We start from the raw sequence: 18,854 nt of genomic DNA on the forward strand, positions 1-18,854 counted from the left end.
GATGGAGACTGAACTCAGGCCTCTACAAGGCTGCTGCTCCAGCCCTAGAAATTTATTTTGTAATTCAGTATTTTACAAGTACATATAAGAGTATAGCTTGTAATTCAGTTCATACATTTGAGGACATTCTTATCTAGAAATAGTGCTGAGATTTGCCCTTTCAATACTAATGTATTTATACATGGTTATGAAAAAACTATGGAAGTTAATGTTGAAGTAGTCCTCTTCTGAAATTTGTGTCATTAAGTAATGTTCAGTTCATTTGTATGTGAGTACAGTAACTGGTCTGTGGTGATGTCTGTATTTTATGTATTTCACAGTTTTGTTGATTTAGAACAAAAGGAAGACAACAAATAAAAGTTTATAATACTTGTAATGTAAGCCATCTGAAGTTAATTACACCTGAAATGAATAAGATTAACATCAAGAGTTTTAGTTTATACTCACCCATTTGGGGTAATCACTGAAGTTCCTCATCTCAAGTGTAAATGGTCTCATCCTGTTTATATTTGACTGCTTGAAAAAAAACAGTAAAAATAGCTTCACATTTGCAAAGGATCAGACATCAGATTTTTGTTGTTCATATGACTTCTGTAACTTCATTGCAGATATTCATACAGATACACCGTCATTCAAGTTGTAAATTGTGAAGAATGCTAGTAGGAAATCTAACATTTGTTGCAGGTTTTATTGCTACAAAAAATAAAGATGCATAGTTGATATTTAAAACATCAAACTAAAAATGCTATTCTCTGTTAAACTAAACCAGTACATAGTTAAAACATGTAAATATTATACATATACACACATATATAACTGCTGAGCCATCTCCCCAGTCACACACACATATATAAAATACATGTAACAATTTTCTAGAAAAGAACATGAAGAATATGTAACCTTGGTTATTTTAATGTTAGCCATCCATTAGTGTTTTCTAGAAAACTAATACTTGTTTTGTCAAACTGTATTTGTCAAAAAAATTTAATTGTATGCATCTTGTATTTCACATCAAGGTGCCTAGCTCAGACACAGTGAAACAAAGTGTTGCCATAGGAAGGTTTTGTCAGAGAAAGCCTTAAGAATAAGACTAGCACTTATTACTGCATCTTGTGTTCGTATTGGTCCTTTATAAATACACTTTGGCTGACTGGCTGTCAGGTACCAAATCATACCCTCTCCCCCACCCTGATACATGAATGTACTTGATGGAGACAGTCACTTAACTGCCTACCAACCACGTTTGTCTAAATGATTAAAGATTTATAAGGTGTTTTTTGTGGTGTTCGTAGTTCTTACTATATAGGATTGTACATTTAATACAGACATTTCTTTTAGAAATACCATTAGCTCTTTAGAGAATCTTGAGATCATATGTAGGCTATGAGATGAAGTCTTCTATATATGATAGGGAGTTGCACCCATCAAATCTTAACAATATGGCCTCCTGAACAAGACCTGCACAATGACCCCACCAGTTGACATGCCAAAATGGGATGAGGAACTCTTACAAGACCCCATCACTGAAAGAAAAGCTACTAGGAATCAGTCTTATCCAGGGAAAAGCCTCTTGGGTTTATGTGTATATGTATTTAGGGTTGACCCTTCAGGATTGGTCAGTCCTAATAACCCAATCCAACATAATCTGAGCAACACGAAATGGACTTGGCAGGTTGTATTTATCTATATCTACACCTGTATATGTGTGTGTCTACTTTTCTGTTGCTGTGAATATCCCTGACCAAGGATGTTACAGAAGAGTTTACTGGGGCTTAACAGTTTGAGAGGGTGAGCCTGTGCCCCTTATGTTGGGGGAGCATGGCAGCAGGCATGTTGCTAGAGCAGTAGCAAAATGGTTGCTTGCATCTGATCCAGAAACATGAGGGAGAGTCAGCTAACTGGGAATCCTGTGGGCTTTTGAAATGGAAGTTACACCAGGAAAAAGAAAGGATTACATTACTTTAGTTATATCTAAAAATGTAATTATAAAGTTGCTGGTATATACCTTATTTGAATCAATACCAATCATTACCTTTGGTTTCTTTATTACACCAAAGAAAATTGTGTGTAGTTTCTTAAGTGCTTATATATGAAAATTTCAATGTCTTATTTGTCTGTTTACCTCATTGGATTATCACGTTTGGGAAATATTGATCCAGGAGGAATTGGAATTTCCTCCTGAAGTTTTTAGTCTCATTAATAAAGTGCATTTTAATATCTATTTGTTTGTTTGTTTATTTGAGACAAGGTCTCACTATGTAGGGCTGTCCTGGAACTTAACTATGTAGACCAGGCTGACTTCAGACTCACAGAGATCCTCCTGCCTCTGCCTCCCAAGTGCTGACATTAAAGGCATCTACCACTACCACCTGGCATAAAATACATGAAAGTAGTTTTTAATGGAAGTACGCTTTTAGTGACCATGGCCCAGGAACACAGGTTTTGGTTACCTCAAATTCTGTGTGTCAACCCGGATTCCTTTTTATGTTTCATTAAGTTTTATAGTTTTGCAGAGCAAAGAGTCAAATCATGGCAAGTTTAAAATACATTGGTGGTTTCATTAATAAAAGAATTTAAGAATGGGCTCAATAGTATGCTCGAGGACAATTTTATTAGAACTTAGAAGAAAAACAAGCCCAGGACAGTAAACTCATTAGCTACCCAGAGGATAGAGGATGTTAGAAAAGCTGTGCAGTAACTGGCATGGAGGTCAGACCTAGACAGGTAGCTTCATGGTGGGGAGGGAGGCTTCAGAGAAAGTAAGGATGACAAAAGTGTTGGGGGACTCGAAGTATTGAAGCGTGCTTAGATAGGATACATAGAGAAGAATCGTTCATTTTCTGAATGATTCAGGAAAGCAGGCTAATTTGGAAAGCTTCAGTACTCAGTGATGCCATTTGTTCCTTTTATCCCAAGAGGTTTTGTCCTTCCCCTTCCTTGGTGGGATGCTTGAGTGAGAATGGTGCCCATAGACTCCTATATTTGAATGCTTCCTCCCCAGTCAGTGGATTATTGGGGAAGGATTATGAGGTGTGGCCTTTTTGGAGGTATGTCACTGGGGGTGGACTTTCAAAAGCCGTTGCCAGGCCAGCTTCTGCCTCCTGCTGGTGGGTCAGTTATAAGTTCTCAGCTGCTGCTCCAGCACGTGCTGGCCCGCCTACTGCATGCTCTCCACCTTGATGCTCATGTACTCACCCTCTGAAACTGAGCAAGTCCCCAGTTAAATCCTTCGTTTTGTAAGCTGGTATCATGGTATCTTTTACAATAGAAAAGACAATTGCACTGCCCAGTGACAGCACTGGTCCACAGCACAGTGCACAAAGGTGTGTCTATTGAATAGTGGGAAGGCTGGGGGGAAAGTCACATGCATGTCACCAGGTAGCATCTCTGGGATATATCAGTCACACAGTACATCTGTGCCATCACGTGGCAGGACTGTGCATAGCAGGTAGGCAAACAGCAGTGCCATGCCATGGGGCTGGTACGTAGCAAGAATGAGAACATCTCACCATGTGGCCACACGTATATGGCAGGCACATGAATAGGTGCCTATATCATCACACAGTAGTGCTGGGACATAACAGGCATATGAACAGGCATGGTGTGGTGGTGCTGGGACATATCAGGTACTCAGACATGCATGCCTGCTCCTTCCTGTATATGAACATAGCAGATAGGTTAACAGACATGGCCATCCTGCCATTTGATGACACTGACATGGCAAGCATGCTGTGCTACCAGGTGGAGACATAGCAGGCACCAACACCAGTTTTCATGCTGCCAGATGGCTCTGCCAAGACATGGCAGGTGCAGGAACTTCAAGTCTACACAGCCAGGTGATGGCTATGGGATATAGCAAGTGTGTGAAAAGGTGGGCCCGCCCCACTAGAGAGCATCACTGGAACTAGGCACAAGTGCAAACAGGTGTGCCCATGCTACCAAGGTGTGGTGTTGTGACACCACAGGCTTTCAAACAGGTGAGGCAGTGCACTGGGACACAATAAGTAGATATCCTGCCACCATGGAGTGGCTCTGGGAAAAGGCAGGCATGTGTGAACAAGCATCTCGAGATACCCTGTCAAATGGCTGTGATAAGAGATGGCAGGCATGTGACGAGGTGTGTCAGGATGCCTGGGATCAATGCTGGGACACTCCAGCTTTCAAATAGGTGAGCCATGTGGTAGCACTGTGAGATGGCATGTGTGCGAATAGCTGTGGCCACAGGGCCGCAATGGCATATGGCATGGATGTGACCAGGCCTGTCCATGGCACCACTTGTCAATACTGTACGATAGCAGGTGTGCAAACAGGTGTTACTGTACCACCATGTGGAGGCACTGGGACACACAAGCCACACAACTAAGTGTGCCCCAGCCTCTATGTGGCACTATTGGTACATGACAGGAATGTGAACAGATATGCAAACTTGTTACATAGTGATGCTGGCACACAATAGTTGCAAAAGTACATGTCCATGTTGCCACATGGCATCACTGGGACACACAGTTGCAGAAACAAGCATGCCTATACCTCCATGTGGTGTTAGGAATATGAACAGATGTGCCCAGACAGCCACCTGGTAACACTGGGTCACAGCATGGGTGCTAGCTAACAACTGTGCCCATGCTGCCTAAGGACAGCACTGCAATATTGCAGGCTTTAGAACAGATGAGACAGCACCACCAAGAGTGGCACTGGGAGATGGAGTAGTTGTGAACAGGGGTGACTGTGCTACCACACCGTGGCAGTGGACTTGGCAGACGGCAGATATGCAGACAGGCTTGCCTATGATGCCACATGTTGGGGCTGGAACAGGTGTGTGAACAAGCTTGCCCACACTTGAGGCTGCCAGAAGTAACAATTACCTAATTTGTTCTAGTATAATAAAAACTCGGGAGTCAGAAATTGAGATAAAGACCTGAAAAATCCAAGGAAGTGGAGTGATTGGCTGGCCCCCTTCACGTTTTCCCCAAACCACCAGCAGCAGAAAATCACCAGAACTCCTCCTCCTCATTTCCTGTCTGCCTTGGACCCTCCTAAGTCCTCCAAGAACTCTATGGCTAATCCTCGTCAGCCAATCACTGACTCCATCCATTGATCCAAGGTTGCTTTACAGGCACAGTGAATTGGCTGTTCAGACAATTCTCCTGCAGTACACACTGCTATACGGAGGTGTTGGTACTTAGGTTCACCAACAGGAGAGCTATGTCACACCACACGATGGCCGTAAGTGTGGGAACAGCCTTGTCCACACCACCATGTGGTGACGTGGCTGGTCTGGAAAGTCCAACTACTTCAGAGGGCAGCACTGACACCTCTCAGGCTTTCAAACAAGTGAGCTGGCAATGCCAAGTGCAGCACTGAGAGATGGAATAATTGTGATGGGTGTGGCCATGCGGTGACATTGCACCCCCAGACTAGGCAGACATGCAAACAGGCTTGCCTGTGATGCCACGTGATGGCGCTGGAACATGGCAGGCATGCAAACAGGCATTCCCATGCCAGCATGTGGTGATGCTGAGATACAGCAGGTGCCTAGGCCGCCACATGGTAACAGTAGGATACAGCAGACATACAAACTTGCATGACCCGGCCACCACATGGCAGCTCTGGGACATGGCAAGGTGTGCACAATTGCATACCCATGTCACCAAGTGACCACTTGGTGACACGGCACGGGTACAAACAGGCGTGATGGCACTGCTGGTACATGGCTGGCACATGAGCAGGTGTGCATGCACCACCAGGTGGTAGTACTGGGAGATGGCATGCATGATAAAAGGTCCCTGTGCCACCACATTGTGGCACTGGATCATGAAAGACACATGAACAAGAGTGCTCGCCACGGCTTGGCATTGCTGGGACTTAGCAGGCACAGGGCATGCATGAACATTTCTCCACATGACATTGCTGGGACACAGGAAAAGTACAAAAAAGTCTGTTCATGACACCAGGTTTGTGACATGCCACACCAAATCCAGTAGATTCTGTGAGACAACTTCCACAGATAAAGGCGATAACTTCAAAAGAAGGAGGTCTCATGGAAACGGTTGTGGAACTCTCAGCTGGAGATAAAATTGGGCTGTGATTCTCATGGCAATTTCTGTTTGTTCTTCTATTCCTTTTTTTCACATTAACGAAATGTTCCTAAAAGCCTGTGCTTGTGTTTTAAACAAAAGAATTAGATAAGAAACCATCCCCTGAGATGGGGTCACTAGTCATGACCTCATCTCAGGAAAAACCAGCACTTTTCCAAATCATTCACATCATTCATATAAGTACAAATAGTAGAAACGTTCCCAACAATAAAATTTCCTATGGCTAAACATGTGTCATCGAAAGTGGGCGTAAGTGACTAGTAATGAAAGCTTTTAATATGAAAGAGTTAAAATAGTTAAAATAGCTCAATACTTCAAAAACTCAGAAGAACTGGGAAATAGATGTTAAACAATAACTGACCATAAAAATATACTAATTTGATTTAAGAAATATGTGGTTAGCCTTGGATGATCCTATGTTAACCAAGGACGGTCCTATGTTTTGACTAGTCAAGGACAATTTCGTGTTTTGATTAACCCTGCATGATTCTATGTTTTGGATTTCTGCGTCACTGTGCCAAGTAGCAATACTGTCGTATGTTTGGGTTTCACAAAAACATTCCTTGAGAAAATATCTCTATAAAAAACCTTGTTTGAGAACTGCAAAATACACTCAGATTCAAACTGCCTGTGTTTCTGTTTGTCACTGCCGAATCCTTACCCACCTGTTCTTTGAGGACCCTCATCCCAGGGACTCCCATACCCCGCTGGGGTGGTCCGTGGCAGTGATGCACTGGGGCATGGCAGGCATGCAACCAGACATGCCTGCAATATGTGGTGGCATTGGGACACTGCAGATGTGCTAATGGAGTGCTGTTTGCCCCCATGTGGTGGTACGGGGAACAGACTCGCACATGCCATCACATGGCAGGCAGGCACATGAACAGCTGTTTCTGCACTGAAAGCCTGCCAGTACTGGAACATGCAGGTGTGTGAACTCATGTGGCTGTGCCACCACGTGGAGGCACTGCATCATTGCCTTCCACTGGGACATGACGATCCATGAACAGGCCTACCTGCTCTGCCACGTGACAGGACTAGGATATGTCCTGCGTGCTACAAAGTATGCACATGCTACCACGTAGCCACGTTTATCTCCGCATACGTGTGAACAAAGCCTGCTCACGACATCACATGTAGGCACTAGAGCACAGCATGAGCATGAACACGCATGTCCATGCCACCATGTGACAGTGTTGGGAAATGGCAGCAGCTGGGTCCTTAGGAGTGTTGTGCACCACATATGGGCTCTGGGCAATTACAAAGACAAGGCCCTTCTGCTACGTGTATGGCAGATGCTCCAACAGGATTTTCCACACTTACACGTGGTGGTGGCATTGGGATGTGGCAGGCCCTTGAATGCACTTGGTGGCACTGGAAATAGCACGTGTGTGGACATGCATGCCCCTTTGAATTGTGGAAACACTGGTGGTCCACCATGTGGTGGTCTTGGAGCATCGCAGGTGTGTGGAAAGGAGTGTCATGCCACTATATGCTGGCGTTAGGACTCGGCAGGGTGCAGAAACAGGATTGCCTGCATCTCCCACATTGCAGCACTGGTACAGGGCAGGTGTGGGAACAGTGATGCCCATGCCACCAATTTAGGGTGCTAGAACATGTCACATGCTCGAACAGGTACGTCTGTCTACCATGTGGTAGCACTGAGACACAGCAGGCATGCCAACAAGTGTCCCTGGTTCTAGGACACCGCAGACACACTAAAGTATTTTCCGGCACTGCCACATGGAGGTGTAGCCGCATGGCAGATGCACAAACATGCACGCCCACTCTGTCGCGTGGGTGTATCGAGACAAGGCAGGAACACAAGCAAGCATGCCTACACTGCCTTGCAGTGGCACTGGGACACCACAGGTGCATGAACAGTCATGCCTATGTCACCAGATCGCAGTGCTTGGACATTGGAAGGCATGCCAAAAAGTATACCCTTGTCACCATATGGTGGCCCTGAGACACATCGGGCATGCTAATGGAAATGCTTTCGCAGTTATCTAGTATTGCTGGGACTTGGCCAGCAGCCTGTGAATAAGTATGCCTGTCTCTCCACATGGTGGCACTGTGACACAGCAATTGTGGCAACATCCCCATGCCGCTGTATCGGTACATGGCAAGGATATAAACCCCTCCCTCCTGTGAGCTTCTGCCCTGGGCTATCAGGCTTACCTGTGTTACCAGGTGACAGAGCAGGGACATAGCAGACATGGCACACCAGGTGTGCCCACACCACTAGGTGGTAGCATTTAGACATAACAGATGCATAAAATGTGTGCCTGTGACACTGGGGCATGGCAGACACAAACGGGTGTACAAGCAACCACGTGAAGGCCCTAGGACATAGCAGGCTCGCAAACAGGTGAGCCCATGTGAGCGTGTTGTGGTGTTAGAACTTGACAGGTGCATGAAAGGGAACGCCTTGTCACCATGTGTTAGCACCAGAGGAAGGTGCATAAAGAGGAGTGCTGTGCCACCACAGGGTGGCAGGTGGGACATGGCAGGTGTGGGAATAGGACTGCACACATTTCCACATTATGGCACCGACACGTAGCAGACCCAAGAATAGGCATGCCTGCACTGCAACCTGCAATGTGGTGATGCTTCAAAACAGCAGGAGCTCAAACAGGTCTGCAAGCACTTACTGCCATGATGGTGCTAGGCCATGGCATGTACAAACAGGTGCACCCAGGCAACAAGGTGTCAGCACTGGGACATGTCAGGTGGGCAAACATGTGCCCCTTCTGCCACATGGCAGTACTAGAATGTGGCAGGCACATGAACAGACATGCCCAGGTCACCGCATGGCAGCATTGGGTCAAGGCATTGGTGTGAAGAGGTGTGTCCACATTGCTTGTGTACATTTTTGTATTTTCCCTTGCTCAGCTTACTCCCTTTGGTTATATATCTTCATAACAGTAACCACTAATAAACACATGACAGAGTCAATACTAGGCTGTTTTGAGATTTCCTCTGCCAATGGAAATAATCCAAAACTTTTCACTGTGGCCTCAGGCAGAGGTCTTGGACAAGGGCAAAAAGCAGCCACATTCTTTGCCAAAATATCACAAGACTGGTCTTTAAGCCACATACTAACATTCTGCTCCTTTGAAACCTCTTGATCCAGGCCCCATATTTCGAGTCATCCTCAGTACCACTGTCTTCCATGTTCCTACTAGAATGGCCCATTAAGCCTGGATCAAAACATCCCACTGCTTTCTTAATCCAAAGTCCCCAAATCCATAGTGTTCCAAACAAAAACATGGCCAGGCACATCACAGCAATGGAAATCAGACAAGAAAATGAACTAAAGAGTTCAGATTAGGATGGAATGCGTAAGGTATCTTTGTTTAGAATTATATCATCTATCTATCTGTCTATCTACTTCCCTCCCTCCCTATGTCTATCTACAAAAGAGTTGAAAGAATCAACAACTATCCAAACTTTTCTGGAAACTAAGCAAACACAGCCACATTATATATGGTGTATGAGGTTACTATACAAAATTAATTGTATTTCTTTATAGTGAAGATGAAGGTTCCAGAAAATGAAGTTCAGGAAATCTCATTCATGATAGCACCCAACATAACTATCAAGAGCAAACATAACTAAAGAAATACAATATTTGTCCACTGAAAACTACAGAGCATTATTGAGAGGAATTAGAGGGAACTGGCCTAATGGGGAGAGGCCTCTTACACATGTGGAATGCTGTTTCTTGTTAAAATTTAGAACTTTTGTAGTCATATCTTTTCCGTTGTCCTTGACATTCATTAGGCTTTTTAAAATTAAGCCTTGGGCTGGAGACAGATGGCTCAGTGGTTTCGAAGACATGCTCCTTGTGCAGAAGACCCAAGTTCAATTCTCAGCATCCTTAAACTCACAGAAAATCCAGCTCCATGTACACACACACACACACACACACACACACACACACACACACACACACACTCACGCACACACACACACAGAGAGAGTCAAAAATAACACAAATCTTTAAAATGAAAGATTAAATTTTTCTTTTTATATTTTTTATTATTTAAAACAATTTTAACTTTAAATATATTTCGATCTAACTCTTTCCCTCCTCCAAGATCCTTCCCCTTCCCTACTCACCTAACTTTGAGTTCTTTATCAAAAAACAAACAAAAATCCAATACAACAACAAAACCCCCAAAACCAAGCAAACAAAATGAAACCACACACAAAAACAAAACAAAAACCAACCACTGAACTTTTACCAAATAAAAGCACTCACAAGAAAACTGTGGAGCCCATGATATGTTGGTCAGCTACTCCTGAAAATGAGACTTGCCCTGGAGTAGTTGTGACACCCAGTGTCATTCTATTAGAGAAAACTGATTTTCCCTCTCCCAGCATGTATAAGTGACAGTCCAGCTGTGAACTGTTATCTTAGTGCCTAGGTTTTAATTAATTAACTAATTAATTCATCCATTCAGTCATTCACTTCAGAGAATTATCTTTATTCTTTTTTGCATAAATATTAATTTTAAAACTTAGCATAAAAGCAGGTCAGTGGTAGCTCACACCTTTAGCCCCAGCACTTGAGAAACAAAGACAAGCCAGTCTCTGAGTTCAAGGCCAGCCTGGTCTACAGAGCAAGTTCCAGGACAGCCAGAACTACACAGATAAACCTTATCTCAGAAAAAGCAAAAAGCCCTGAAAAATTAGCATGCAAAGTAATGGTTTTCATTTTGGTATTACTTATCCTTTTATTCTGCATTTATGTTTCGTACACATGTGTGGTATTTGTGTCTGCATGTGTGAGTGTGTGAGTGGTGTGTGTGTGTGTGTGTGTGTGTGTGTGTGTGTGTGTGTGTGTGTGCACATATATGGTTATCAGAGGACAATTTCTGTAGTTATTCCTCACCTTCTGCCTTGTTTGAGACAGGACCTCTCTCTAACATCTCATCTCTTCTGCTCTTTTGTCCATTGCTGTATATGCTGGACTAGCTGTGCAAGCTCCAAGGGGTTCTCTTATGTCCATTCTCTATCTCATCATAGAAACACTGGGATTACATACACACACTACTGTGCCCAACTATTACATACATCCTGGGGATTTGAACTCAGGTCCTCATGCTTGCATGGCAAATGCTTTACCCACTGACCCACTTTCCCAGCCCTCATTGTGGTATTAGTATATAGACTTTGTTCTTACTGTTTCCCTTCTTCCACTGCCCTCATGCTGTTCCCCAATAACCACTCTTGTACTTTCATGCCACATGTATTCTATCACTCTCTCCTTGAAATGCCTTCTTCCTCCCTCATGATATCCCTTCTAGTCTTGTCATATCCCACAAACATACACATACAATAACAATTAAAATCTAGGATTTCTAAGAGATAAACAGATAAGAGAAAGTATGTCTTGAGTCTGAATTTCTAAGGAGAAAGTATGTTTTTGAGTCTTTTGCTCTGTCCATTTTCTTGAAAAAGTTCATAATTTTATTCTTTACAGGTGAGTAAAAATTCACTATTGTTATGTACCACATTTTATTTATCCATTCACCTGCTGATGAACCCCTAGGCCCAAAGAGAGTTTCCTGCAGAAACCATCCCCAAAGTGGGGAGGGATAAGTCTCTTGGAGAAGGAAGAGATTAACACTCTATTTTGACAATACTGCTTCAAAGTCAATTACCCCTGATGACCATGTTCTCTTAACATCCTCATTTGCTTCTCCCTCTACAGTGTGCTCCCATCTGTGATTTGGAGCAAGCTTATATTTATAGAAGCGAACTAGGCAAGTGCTATTCATTTGCAAGGAATATGCTCAGGACCAGTTTGCAAACAAAAGATGTATCCATGGGGATTTATTGGATCAGATTCTCCAAGATGTCCGGTCGCTCACAGTTCAGGTGCTTGCTGTTTGGAAGGGGTACCACAGACAGAACTCCAAGTTATATATACATTTAACATCTCCATGGAATAACATTGCATCTTCCAGTGGGTGACTTCTCCAGTTCCAACTGGTGCTGTATAAACTTTCCTCAGAAGTACACAAAATAAAGCTGTATACCATAATCAATGGTCTTTTAGATTTGATCGACAGCCAGGAGACACTCCCACTTTCCTCCCAGATGAACCCCTGCAACGATCTCTCATCAAATTCAGTAATCAATGTTTCCATCTGCTGCCTGGTTTGTGGCTAAGAAACCCAAACTCATAAAACATAAAGGGTTTGTTAAGGACAAGTTCTCCCGAGATGTCACACAAAGGAACAGACTGGTGTCTACCAGTTGTCAACAAGGCAAAACAAGTTGGAAGGTTGTACAACTTACAGTAAGATAAAGATGCTCTCACATATGCAGCCTGGATAATTTATGCACTTTGATGTCCTGGGTGGCAGTCTCCATCCCACCCCCAATTCTTAAACCTCAGGGGATAGTTGGCCTCACCTCTCATTTCTTGCACGTAGATGAACACTTATCTTCTTCAGTCCTGGCAGCCACCAAGACTAAAGTACCACCATGATTGTAGTGCCTTCATTTAGACTATCCTGTAAATCTTATCTATAAATGGCTAACGTATAAAAGGGATAAGAAAAGGAGAAGGCAGATGAAGATCCCTTTCTCTGGGTCACTTGAAAGTAATTGTGGTCAGATTTGTCTTGAATCTGAATTTCTTTTCTTACTTTTTTGTTTTGTTTTGTTTTGGTTTGGTTTGGTTTTGGTTTTTCGAGACAGTGTTTCTCTGTGGCTTTGCAGGCCGTCCTGGAACTAGCTCTTGTAGACCAGTGTTAGACCCCCGGAAAACTCAGGTATCCGGGGTTCCAGGCCACTACCTCGGTCAACCCAATCACCAGGCAGATTCGAGAGCTTGATGCAAACTGCATGAGGCTTTATTGTAATTTAACGAGCTAACCCCATGTGAGCTCGGGTCTTTCACCTACCCACCATGGCGGATGGCTCAAAAAAGACTCTGAGAAACCACAGGACTGAGATCTTATAGGGCAGCATAAGGGGAGTGTCTAGGGGTACGCACAGGCTCACTATTGGTGTGCCTCCAGCCTTGGAGGGTTTGCCCTGTGTTGATTGGTCAACTGGTTGTTATGGCCCATAGGCCCTCCCAGGGTGGTTGCTATGCTCTGCTGTCATTGCTGTGTGCTTGTCCGTAAAGTACACCCAGGGTTGTAAAGCATAGTGCCACCAGCTAACTTCTGATTGGTTCCTTGTCACGAGGCAGGCATCTGACTTTCTAGTGTCTAAGACAAAGTCATAGAGCATGTGTTCGGTGTTATGACTGCCGAAAGGGGAGCTGGTCCCTTCACCAGGCTGGTCTCGAGCTCACATAGATCCGCCTGCCTCTGCCTCCCCAGTGCTGGGATTAAAGGTGTGTACCACTACGGCCCAGAGAGTCTGAATTTCTGAGGAAGACTGACAGAAAGACAAGTTCAGTGCTTGTGAGTCTATCAAAGGCTGAAACTCAAACCAAAGCTTAGTAAGACAAAAACGATAAGGCACTGCAGGTGAAAAAGAACACGTTTGTCCAGAAGCAAGCAGTTACATTTCTCTTCAACAATGAAGACTGTTTGTGGGTGGAAATATTGTTTACCCATCCCAGGACTCTCTGAGTACCCAGGCATGGTCAATGGAGAGGCACCAGCAAGTCTCAGCTTGGGCACAGAAACTGTTAGGCCCAGGAAGACTTGCACTTAAAAAACGTGTAATGTGGTCATGCTGCCCATTAGCATGGGCATGAGTGGTGAAAGCCAGCTCTGACCCCACATAGCCCAACAGAAGTGGAGATATTGTTACTATTCTGGCATCTGTACTAGCCTGCCCTTGGGGTCATGACAGGATATGTCCTCAGCTGCAGCCACTAAGAGCACCACCGGTGCTTATTCACTATGTTCCCTTCCCTCCTTTCTCTCTCCCTCTGTCCTCTCCCCCTCTCCCTCTGTCCCCTCTCTTTCCTCTCTCCTGCTGCTCCTGGCCCTGGAGGCCGGCCCCCCTCTCCCCTTTCCCCTTTTTATTTTCCCGATCCCTTTCCCCAATTAACAAAAAAAAAAAAAAAAAAAAAAACTCTGCTTGAACCCTGTCACATGGCATCTTTCGCTTCAGTGCTGCTTTTCTTAAATTACAACAGATATGAATGTCAGTCCTAGGGAAGGAGATGGATGGCTCATGAGGAATGACTATGGATTGTGCCTGTCTATATTACTGTATCTACTTACTGATTTTTTGAGGAAATAATTGATACAATTAGTGGAAGGTTTTTTTTTTTTTTATGATATATTGGGCCCTGTTAACAGTTCTCTTTAGTATCCACTTAGATAAACTAGCCTTCAGTTGGTGTCGAAAGCCTCACAGCCAGGGGGGAAGACCATCCGTGTGAGGTGAAGAATGAAACTTGAGTCAGTACCATCTTTTCAGGCACTGGGTCAAGACTTCTAGCGTCTGACCTTGTGGTTTATTCTTCTTACGCATTTAGGCATAGTATTTCCACATGACAATCATCACAACAGAGATTAAGGCAGAGCTACATAGAAACTCCCTGCAAGGCCTCAAAGCACCTGTGACCTTTACAATATGAAGGAGTTCTGTTGGCTGATAAGCAGAGCTCAGAGCTAGGGCCTAGAGGAAGGATCAGTGATAAGCATAAGTACAGATTCTGTGGTGGAGCATGCAAAGTACAAGGGACCTCTTTCAAAGGGATGGATTCTATTCGATGAGAGCAGGATTAGGACGGAAACAACAGGATACTGGAGGGAATCAGGTGGAGGGTGGCTCCTAATAAAATAGCAAAGGATCAACAGGTTGTTGGACCACTTTCACTTTGGCATTCCAGCGGACCAGGACACCTAAAGCTTTGGCTTTAAAACTAATAATTAATTGCAAAGAACTTTTCTTTCTCAACACAGGATTTTTTGCATAGCACTGGCTGTCCTGGCACTCGATCTGTAGACCAGGCTGGCCTCAACCTCACAGAGATCCACTTGCCTCTGTTCCAAGTGCTGGGATTAAAGGCCTGCACCACCACCGTCCAGCTTGTAAAGAGCTTTTAAAACAAACAAACAAACAAACAACAGCATAAACTACCAGTTCCCATCCAGTAGACCATTTTAAGATCACCTCACTAGTTCAACAAAAGCACTGGATGAACTGGGATAATCTTTAAAGATTAAACACAGTGCTTTGTTAACCACACAAAACCACCTCCAGCTTTGTAAATCCCAGGTTACTCTGTTCCAATGAAAATTATGCTTTCGTGGGAAGTCAAGTGCTCATCCTTAGCTATTAAGTACTGAGGAAAGAGGCTGCCAGGTACCTATTACTGATCTGAGCATTCAATTAGGAGCTTTTGGGAAAACCAAGTTCTTTTTTATGAGAGTATGAGTCAAACCACCTCTCTTTTAGGCATTGGTGGTTTGATCAATGATTAATTACTGGACTTGTATCTTGCTCCAGAAAAAGAGTACCTTAAATGGGTGCTCTCCATGCTGTTAGAATCCACACGGAAGTTTCTAAACTTTTAAAAGTTGAGAGTTGTGGTATCAGTGCAAGGCAGAGGGTGGAGCAGCATGCCAAGGAGCCATGTTCTCACATTTCTGAGGGGGTCAAATTTGTTAATCCTTGTCTGGCAGTGGTGGCACATGCCTGTAACCCCAGTACTCAGAAGGCTAAGGCATGTAGATCTCTGGGAGTTCCAGGCCAGCCTGGTCTACAGAGTGAGTTCCAGGATAGACAGGGCTCCATAGAGAAATCATGTCTTGAAAAACCACACACACACACACACACACAGAGAGAGAGAGAGAGAGAGAGAGAGAGAGAGAGAGAGAGAGAGAGAGAGAGAGAGAGTTGAAGGCCCTTAATCCTTTAGGGTTAAGTTCTTTAACCTTTAGGCTGGCAAATCCCAGTGTCCAAGCCCAAGCTAATCACAAGGTCACATGTCATGGCCTATGAATATCTGATTGTTCAGCAGTCTCTGGAACATTCAGAAAAAAAAAATACACTCCTCTTCAAACTTCTCTAAAAATTATTGCCCTCTGCTTCAGCCTCTCTCTTAAGGTATTGGCCACTGAGGACTTTGATTCCACCATTGTTGGATGGATGAAATTTTAACAAAAGTCTCATTTCTCCATTTGTTTTGTTGTTGTTGTTCATTTTGGGTTTTGTTGTTGTTGTTGTTGTTGTTTTGCTTTGTTTTTCTCTTTGAAGCCAGGTCACTTTATAGCCCTACCATATCTTCTTATATGCAGATAGCCACATGAACCAGTTCATCTCAGAATTTCTTGGGACACCACCAAAACCTATATGTAGCATCTTCTGTTACATTCTTGTGTTTACTTAAAAAAAATCTATGAGCACTAAATAGATTCCTAACTCTTATGATTGAGACGTGGTACCAAATTTCTGTGTTAGTATTTTTTTTCTATTTCTGTGGTAAAGTACCCTGACAAAAGAAACTTAAGGAGAAAACACTTATTTTGGCTCTAAGTTCAAGGACATGACCATCATGGTAGAGAATGCCTAGCAGTAGGGGTTTGGGGTAGCTTGTCACATTGTACTAACAGTCAGGATGCAGAAAGTGATTAATGCTGGTGGTCAGATAGCTTACTCTTTGATATGTAGTCTAGGATCCTAATCTAGGAAATAGAGCTGCCCACATTTAGGGTAGGTCTTTCCACATTAATTAAACCAAAAAGATAATCTTTGCACATATACCTAGAAATATATCTTTGGGATCAAATTCTAGATTCTGTTGACAATCATAAAACATCACAGATTCCATCAGAATGACCAGCATAAAAAATAATAAGTACTGGGGAGAAAATGGTGGGAAGAAGAATCTTTATTCACTCTTCATGGGAATGAAACCCAGTGTAGCCACTGTGAAAATCAGTGTGGCAACTTATCACAAAAACTAAAAAGAGAATGACAATACTATTTAGCTACACATCTCCTGGCCATATACCCAAAGGATTCTACACTCTACTGCCTGGATACTTACATAGCCATGTTTATTACTGCCATGTTCACATCAGCAAAAAAAAAATTGTACTGGTTCAGATGTCCATCACCAGAGGAATGGATACCACATAATGGAATTTTATTCAGATGTAGAAAATGAAATTATGAACATTTTAGGATAATAGGTGAAATGGAAAACACATTGAACAAGGCAACTCCGGGTCAGAGAGACAAATAATGCATGTTGTGTCTCACATACAGATTCTAGGCTACAAGTGCTAATTCTGTGTATCTAGGCAGGAATAAATACGGGTAAACAGGTAAACACTAAGAAACTTGAAAGGGCCATGAGACTGGAAGGAAGGGCTTTAGGAGAAGGAATTGGGTCCATTGTGCCGAGCCCACTGAAGAGTCGCCATAAGCAAGGCCCACCCTCCCGAACTGAAGAAATTTATGGACAAGAAGTTATCATTGAAGTTAAATGGTGGCAGATACATACAGGGAATACTATGGGGCTTTGATCCTTTTATGAATCTTGTGATTGATGAGTGTGTGGAGATGGCAGCTGGTGAGTAACAGAATAACATCAGCATAGTGGTCATACGAGGAAACAGCATTATCATGTTAGAAGCCTTGGAAAGAGTCTAAACAATGGCTGCTCAGCAGAGGAGTTCATATCCTTCCCCAAAGGACTGTTTGACTGGGGTTGGGTCATGTACATTTTCATAAGAAACTTTTTGCTAAATAAATCTTTGTGATACTCAGAAAAAAAAAGAGAAGGAAGTGGGTAAGGCAATAGAACAAAGTAGAAGAATACTAGGATAAAGAGTATGTGGGGGACCTGGGGGCAGGGACACAAGGAAAGAGAAAGTTGGGGTGGGGGACCAGCCCCAAATCAAATACATATGCAACTCTCACAAATTTACTTTGTAAACTAATTAAAAACTAATACTCAAAACAGCAATACAGGTTTTAAAGTCCAACTTTGCTATGGTATTCAGCTCACCAAGTGTTAACTAATGGTAGCTTCAAGCCTTCTGTGAGAGGTGAACAAAGAAACCTATCAAACCAGAGCTGATGCTTTCCCATGATGTATTACTCTTGAAAACTCATAATTTTCATTATTGGCCATATCCTAACTTCTATTGATAAAAATATAGGAATTGAAGGGGAGAAGCCAACATTTATTCTTCAGGTCTCTGCACAAATCTGTGTGAGAAACTACCCTGGCTCCATTTTAAGTTTCTGTTTCTCAGAACTGGGCTATGCCCCACCACTGTAACCATTGAATGTTCCGTAACAAATGTTCCAGGAAGATTTCCTTAACTTCTGGTCTCTCTTCTGTAACCATGCTTGCTCACAAAACCCACCCCACCCCCCACATGCTGTGGTTTTGCCCTATAAAAGGGGATTGAGAAGTTTGCTTGGGCTGTTCTCCTGAACACTGCTTTGGGTGAGACAGCCGGTCAGCTCTCTGGTGAGCACAATAGAGCTTGCCTTGATTTGGCCATAATTTGTGGTACCGATCTTTCATACTCTATAGAAGTTATACCAAAAACAAAACAAGACAAGACAAAACAAAACAAAACCCTCTGATTAGTTTTTGTATAAGGGGGCATGATTTTTCATGTCTGTTATAGGGCCAAGAGACTTACTATTAAAGATGTTTTCCTGTTTCAGAGAAGAACACAGATCTTCTCATCCCCTTTTAGCAAAAGCAGGACCCAAGTCCTTACTAGACATTTAACAGTCTCCTTCAAATCTTAATTTGGTCACGTGACTAGGTGACACTAATGAAATAAGATAGAAAAT

General features: G+C 43.3%; 1 pseudogene; it reads left to right on the plus strand.

The window, feature by feature from the left end:
• Window positions 1–17,437: 17,437 nt before the first annotated feature.
• On the plus strand, window positions 17,438–17,690 carry LOC107977909 (annotated as a pseudogene).
• The last annotated feature ends 1,164 nt before the right edge of the window (window positions 17,691–18,854 follow it).

This window comes from Cricetulus griseus, chromosome 2 (genome assembly GCF_003668045.3).
Source record: "Cricetulus griseus strain 17A/GY chromosome 2, alternate assembly CriGri-PICRH-1.0, whole genome shotgun sequence".
In the NCBI taxonomy this organism is placed as follows: Eukaryota; Metazoa; Chordata; class Mammalia; order Rodentia; family Cricetidae; genus Cricetulus; species Cricetulus griseus.